This window comes from Trichosurus vulpecula, chromosome 9 (genome assembly GCF_011100635.1).
Source record: "Trichosurus vulpecula isolate mTriVul1 chromosome 9, mTriVul1.pri, whole genome shotgun sequence".
NCBI classification, from domain to species: domain Eukaryota; kingdom Metazoa; phylum Chordata; class Mammalia; order Diprotodontia; family Phalangeridae; genus Trichosurus; species Trichosurus vulpecula.
The window spans coordinates 57,497,658-57,504,897 of record NC_050581.1 but is presented as its reverse complement, the minus strand read 5'-3'; the positions used below and the strand labels follow the sequence as shown (position 1 = coordinate 57,504,897).

Below are 7,240 nucleotides of genomic sequence, written 5' to 3'. Positions count from 1 at the left end.
AGCATCTAGCATCGATTACAACCAAAAGCCATTCCGCAATAGATAAGTAGTCAAAGTATACAAAGAGTTCTCAAAACAATTGCAAACTATTAACAACCATGTGGAAAAAAATGTTCCTAATTGCTAATAAGAGAAATTCACATCAGAACAATCTCTATATTTCACCTCATAGCCAGCAAATTTGTAAAGTTAACAAAAATGAGAACATTTAATGTTGGAGGGATTGTAGGAAGACTGGAACACTAGTACATTGTTGGTAGAGCTGTGAGCCAGCACAACCATTCCAGAAAGCACTTTGGAATTAAGCAGATAAAATAACTAAAATGTCCATACCCATTGACTCAGAGTTTCCATTACCAAGCTTATTCCCTAAGGAGGCCACTGATTACAAGAAAGTCTCCATATGTACCAAAATATTTATAGCAACCCATTTTGTGGTAGCCAAGAATTGGAAACAAAGAATTTCCATATACTGGGGAATGGCTAAATAAAATGTGGCCTATAAATATGATGGAATGTTACTGGGTTGTAAGAAATGATGAATACAATAAATACATAGAAGCGTGGGAAAGTTTACGTTATCTGATGTAGAGTGAAGTAAACAGCCAAAAAAATATGTACAGGACTATAACAGTGTAAATAGAATGAGAACCACAAAACAATAAAATTAAATGTTGCAGAATTTCAAAGAATGAGCATGGCTCCAAATAAGTGATATGAGAAGATACTCTGACCCCACTCATTGCAGAGAGTTCCGTGGGAATGGTATATTGTATACATTTTCAGCTTTTTTTGATGTACTGGTTAGTTTTGCTGGGGTTTTTTGTCTCTTCCTCCTTTTATTTTCTTTAAAAATTATTTTATGGGATGGCACTCAAGGAGGGGGGAAGGATATTGGGAGAAATTTTGGTGATAAAGATATCAATAAAAATTTATTTTAGAAAAAAGACTAAAAAGGTAGGTTGAGGCCATCTTGTAAAGGGTCTTAAATGCCAAACGGAAGAGTTCATATTTGATCATAAAGGCAATAGGGAATTACTAGAGTTTATTGAGTAGAGGAATAACATGGCCAAATCTATGCTCTAGAAAAATCATTTTGGCAATTGTGTGGAGGCCAGACTGAAGTGGAGAGAGATTAGAATGCAATTAATTCATGTGGGCTTATCTTAGACTTCATTTCTCCTTTAACTGTGTTTGCCTCACCTTTCCTAGTATGAGGTTCATTCTCTGTGATGGTTCTTTTATGCAGATAATTCACACTTATTCTGATCTTTTGGGGCCTTTTTTTTTTATATATACCATCACTGTGCAAGAGGCATCCAAACTGTGGGACTCATTAATGATGCTATTTACTAGTAGCTTTTTCAAATAGTTTCTTAGGTTCCTCATCTTGGAGAAGAATGATTTGCCGTAACCACTCAAAAAAGTGTGTAGAGTTACACATCCCACTGAAATTTTGAAAACAGTTTTACTTCCCTCACTGAGTTTCTTCCTCAGACACTAAGATTGTTTTTGAAGCTGAACCAGCTAGTTGGATGATTCAGTAGATAGTATTGGGCCCGGAATCAGCAAGAGTTCAAATTTGGCGTCAGACACTTAGTAACTGAGTGGCCCTGGGCAAATCCCTTCTGCCTGTCTCTGCTTCCTCAACTGTAAAAAGGGGGTAGCAGTAGCATTTGCCTCCCAGGATTTTTATGAGAATCAAATGAGTTAATGCTTGTAAAGTGTTTTAGAACACTGTCACCTTGTAGGTACTTATTAAACGCTTGTTTCCTTCCCGAGATCTTCGGTTTGAGTAAGCAACCTAGAGACTATATTGAATGTCTGTACTCCCTCTGTTGTCTCCTATCCATCTATAAATAATTAATCCTTTCTTTTGTAGATGTCCATCTGTGACATCTCCAGGAAATTTTTGGTGTACTATGATATGGCTAGTACTTTTTGCTAAGGCCACAGAAATCTCATTGTCTCAAAGGCTATAAAATGTATAAATCATTTTTTTCCCCCATAAAATGACCAGACTGTAATCATTAACTGTTTGCTTGCTAGTGCATCAGGATTGTTTTCAACATGAATATCAGAGTCCCTGAAACTGACGTCAAGGGATGGAGTGGGGAGAAAAGTTAAGCCTTGTTTTCAGAAAGTCATTGAGAAACGTGGGAGAGTGACTTGAAGGTCAGCAAAAGACAATGACAAAGATCAAGAGAGGGTTCTAAAAATGGATTCTTACCCTATTCTACCATTTAGCGCTGATAAAGGGGAAATATCGAGGTTTGTAAAGGAAACTCACATGACTATCTTCCCTCAAAAGTTTCTGCCTCTAGAACCAAGAGAAAACAGTAAGGTTTAGTGCAAATAGCACTTGGTCTGGAATTAAAAGGCCTGGGTCATAATTCTGATTCTTCTCCTTATTACCTGTGTTCCTTGGGCAAGTCTCAGCCTATTGGAGCCTCAGCTTCCTCATCTGTAACATGAGAATTTGACATGCATTTGAAATATTTTCATCATAGAGGATGCTCAGTTATTAGAAGGATTGTCAAGATGATGGTTTCCTCAATAGTCAGTGGTAATTGGGAAGAGGGGAGGATCTGGAGGGAAAGATAATGAGTTGTGTTTTAGACATGCTTGATTTGAGATGCCTATGGACATCCAGTTTGAGGTATCTAAAAGGTAATTGGAGATGCAGGATTGGATCTCAGGAAATAGAATATTTATCTATCTATCTATCTCAATATTGCATCTACATAGATAATAATTGAATCTATGTGATTTGATGAGATTACAAGCAAGAGAGTATAAAGAGAAAAAAGTAGAGGGCCCAGGACAGTGTTGGGAGAGACCGACACTTAGGGGGAGGGAGGGTGAGAATGAAGAGTTTTGGACATTCAGTTTGAGACGTCGACTATTCATATCCTAGACTGGAGGTCAGGGGAGACATTAGGGCTGTATAAATAGAGGAGAGAATCATTTGCATAGACATGTTAATTGAATTCCCGGTAGCTGATGAGATCTGCAGTCAAAATACTAAAGAAAGTGCCTTTCCCCCAAGATGGCGCCGAAGGCGAAGAAGGAAGCCGTTGTCCCCCCCAAGACAGAGGCCAAGTCCAAGGCCTTGAAGGCCAAGAAGGCAGTGTTGAAGGGTGTCCACAGCCACAAAAAGAAGAAGATCCGAACATCCCCCACCTTTTGGCGACCCAAGACACCAAGACTTCGAAGGCAGCCCAAATACCCTCGGAAAAGTGCCCCTTGGAGAAACAAGCTCGATCACTATGCCATCATTAAGTTCCCCTTGACCACTGAGGCTGCTATGAAGAAGACTGAGGACAACGACACCCTAGTCTTCATTGTGGACGTCAAAGCCAACAAGCATCAGATAAAGCAGGCAGTAAAGAAGCTGTATCACATCGATGTGCCCAAGGTCAACACACTGATCTGGCCTGATGGAGAGAAGAAGGCCTTGCTCCAGACTACGATGCTTTAGATGTTGCCAACAAAATTGGAATCATCTAAACTGTGTCCAGCTATCCCACTCCACCTACAATAAAAAGTTTCCTAGTATAAAAAAAAAAAAAACCAAAAAAAAATACTGAAGAAAGAAAAGAGGAGGAGGGCTTAGGAGAGAACCTTGGGTGTAACCCATCATTATTGGGCATGACCTGGATGGATGTGATAGGGAGAGAGTAGAGAAGATGTGTGGGTGATGTGAGACAAAGAGGGGATGAAGAGAAACTCACAGGGCATAGCCTCAATTTTGGGGGTAAAGTATGAGTTATATGATCTACAGCTTGGAAGGAAGCTTGTCATAGGAAGCTTGAAGGGAGCAAAGAAAATTTGCTACAGTTGTGGTGAGTGTGATAATGAATTATTTAGAGAAGAGTACAAAGATTATGTAGTGAGGGCCCAGTCGAGATTGGATAATATAAATTTATATTTATAAATAAATTTATAAAATACCCAGTCCATGATTTCATGATTTTCTTTAGTTCTGTTCAGTAACATAAGGATAGGGATGAAGGGAGTGAAGGAACAATGGTTAGAAGAATTCTTGTAGTTAACCTTGACTGACTCCCTTGTTTTTTAGATGAGGAAATGTAGGGAAGGTGAAGTAAGTTGCCCCAAATTACACAGCTCATGCATAAAATGAACTGACCTGAGGTTATTCTACTAAGTGGCAGAGCCAGGATTTGACGTGAGGTCGTCTGAGTCCAACTGTTGTGTTCTTTTTCTCAAGCTATCCTGATGAGGTTAAATTGATTAAATCTAATCTCGAGTCAGCCCTCTTGGTACCCCAGTACTTTCATCTCCTCCCCCTCCTCAGTCCCCAACTGTTCCCTACTCTTTTCAGGCATTGCTTGCTAACTAATAGCTAGATATTAATTGTTTAAAATAAAAGGTGGTGGTGTGGAGTGGGGAGAGTTTGCATTATAAAGAGGGAATCAGAACTCTGAAAAGTCTTTAGAGCTAAAGCAATGACTAATGGTGAAATTTCTGGCTGGAAGCAGGTTGATCAGAAAGTTTTAGTGCCAACATTTATCTGTTTGTGAAGTTTCTATTCTAATTTGTAGAGGGAAGTTGCGGGACAAGAATGTAACTTAGGGAGCAGTGGCCCCACATTCTCCCGGAAGTGCAGGGCTCAACCTATAGTACTAAAAGGGGCACTTGTTAAAGGCTTCCATGGTTATTAGGCTAAATTTTGTTGAAGTTTGATTACTTTTATTTAGACTGAGAGGTCCTAGGGGTGAGCGGTGGCTTTTTTTTTTCCTATTGGTTTGTTATGTTGGGCAAAGTTGGGTGAAGAGTGATTAAATAATTTAGCCACAGGCACATAAAACCAGTCAGGACTTGAACAACCAGGTCTTCCCTAACTGCAAGGTCAGGTCTCTATACGTTTTATCCCCGTCTAGCCTTCACAGGACTGTGAGAAGGTAAAATTCTCATGTATGTCAGACCACTTTGAAGAAATCGTTGAAAAATATTTCAGCACCTACTATGTGACTAGCCCTATGTTAGAAGCCATGGGAAATGCCAAGAAGTAGCAATCACTTCAAAATGCATTTATTGTGCATCCGTCGTGTGTGTTTTGGAGAGATAAGATACACACGCAAAGGTCATTAAGAGGATACTACATGTCTCTATATGACGTGCAAAAAGAATGATGCTGACACTAGTTGCTAAAAGATTTCAGGATCAGGAGAAATTTCTAGTTGGACCTCCTAGAAGCAGCATTAGTGCCACAGGTAGGCAGAGTCAAGTCATTAACGAGCACGAGTCCCTGGAGGAACAGACCCTGAAGGAAATCTGGTCGGGTCTCCTCTAAACAGGTGTGTCTGTTTCCAGTTTGTCTAACTAGGTTACCCGCCCTGCCCTTCTCGTGCTTCTGTGTGAAAGGATTTGAGGGGTCAGACGCTAAAACAGCTGGAAGGTAAAGTCCGGTCTCCTTTAGCCTGGCCCTTGTCCCACCTTGTCCTCCACTCACCGCCCAGATTTTAAGGATTGCGCAGAACAGCCAGCCCGCCCTGCGGCTCGCCTGGAGATGTCGGAAGCACCGCCCCTTCCATGAATAATTAAGCGAGGGGGCCCGGGAGCTCCGCCCCCATCCGTGTTGCGTGGCCACTTCCGGCAGCTTAGCGGCAGCTCAGTCAAGGCGGCGACGCCAGCGGACAGAGCGGAACGGTGAGCACCTGGCTCCTGCGCCGCCTCGTTTGGGAGCTTGGGTCGCATCTCGTCTTCCCTTCCAGCTCGCTCCCGGGAGCCGCGTCCCCGTCCTTGTCAGTGACTCGGACCCCTCGCCATGTGTCCCCCTGGGAGACTCCCCGCGGGCCGGAGCGAGCGGAGTGGGAGGGGGTGAAAGGGGACAGAAAAAGAAGGGAGGCAAGGAGGGAGCCGGGTCACGTCCCGCCCTGGTGGTTCGGCTGCGGGGCCTGGTGACGGGGGGGGGGGGGGGGGCCGGACAGTGTTTGGGGGGTGGGTGGGAATCACCCTTACAGAGATCAGGCCCTGCTGGGGGAGGGGGCAGCCACAGAGCCGCGGGGGCGGGATGCGGCAGGGACCAGGCCGGCCCCGGGGAGGGAGGAAACGCGGTCCCGAAGGTGCCCGACTCGGGGCCGGGCTGGCTGTGGGGGCGGGGCGGGGAAGGTGCGGAAACGAGCTCCCACCGGACGTGGGGCTGTATCTGGGCCGGGCCCGGCAAATGAGGGCCTCAGCCCAGGGAGCTCTGAATCCCGGGAGCGCGGCTTTGCCCTCAGCCGCAGGGAGTGAGGGGCTCGGCGTAGTAAGAAACAAAAGGACATTTAGCTTCCACGGGCGGGGGGGGAGTGGGGGGGTGGTAACCGCAGTTTAAGGGGAAAGTGAAGGTTTGGGGGTTTTGTTGCTGCTTTTGAAAGGCTCTCCTTGCTTGACGCCCCAAGTTGGCCGGGCTTGGAAGCCCGTGCAGGGGGTTTGGGATTTCCTGTATAATGAGGATTAAATGCACCGTTGGAACTTGGCATGTCTAGGACCAGGCTAGAAACATTGGGACCGGGAGAATCTGGCACTCGTGTCAGATATTGAGCTGGAAGGGGCCTCTGAGGTCATCCGTTCTACTCCCACCATTTAGAAATGAGGAAACTGAGGCAAAGGGAGGTGAAGCGATGTTGAGGGTCACTTAGGTAATGTCAGAGGCAGGATTTGAACCTAGTTCCTCTGACATCAGAGTCTGTGCTTTTTCCTACTGTATCATGTTGCTTCCTTTTATCATCAAACATTTGCCTCCTTGGCCATGATTGGGGCCCAGTGACCAACCTGGTCTGTCAGAGACCTGTTCTAGCAAAGGCAGGCTCCTTATAAGGTTGGGTACAAAGTGACAAAATTTTAGCCACAACTCTCAATAGACCCTTTTACTGAGTTATTTAGGGATCATTATCTGGATTGATGGACAAAAATCATATCCTTAAATTATGAAATGTGGTTTCGCTGTTACGCAGGGTGTTTATGTAGTAAATTCTGCAGACCTTGCTGCATCCCTAAGGCTTTTAGTGAACTGCTTACTTTTTCATCATCAGCATAAATTTTAGTTATTTGAATTGTTTTCCCACTACCTTTTGCACACCTTGAGGGTGTTAGATTATAAATATAAAGCTCAATCTTTAGTATGTGGTGTATGGGAGATAACTGGTCTGTTCAAGGAATATACTAGTGAGCTTGACCTCATCAGCATAGAGCTTTAACAAATTGCCCAATATAGGCTGTTAAAGAACAGTGC

General features: G+C 43.9%; 1 protein-coding gene across 3 annotated transcripts in view; it reads left to right on the top strand.

The window, feature by feature from the left end:
• Positions 1 to 5,589: 5,589 nt before the first annotated feature.
• HMOX2 (heme oxygenase 2) overlaps positions 5,590 to 7,240 on the top strand; it is a 32,515-nt gene continuing 30,864 nt past the window's right edge. For 2 of the 3 annotated variants that reach the window (XM_036739743.1, XM_036739740.1), the window contains exon 1: positions 5,590 to 5,673. The gene's annotated coding sequence lies outside the window, so the exon portion shown is untranslated. Of the gene's footprint in view, positions 5,769 to 7,240 lie in introns of all 3 variants that reach the window. The other variant, XM_036739741.1, reaches the window with a different exon arrangement.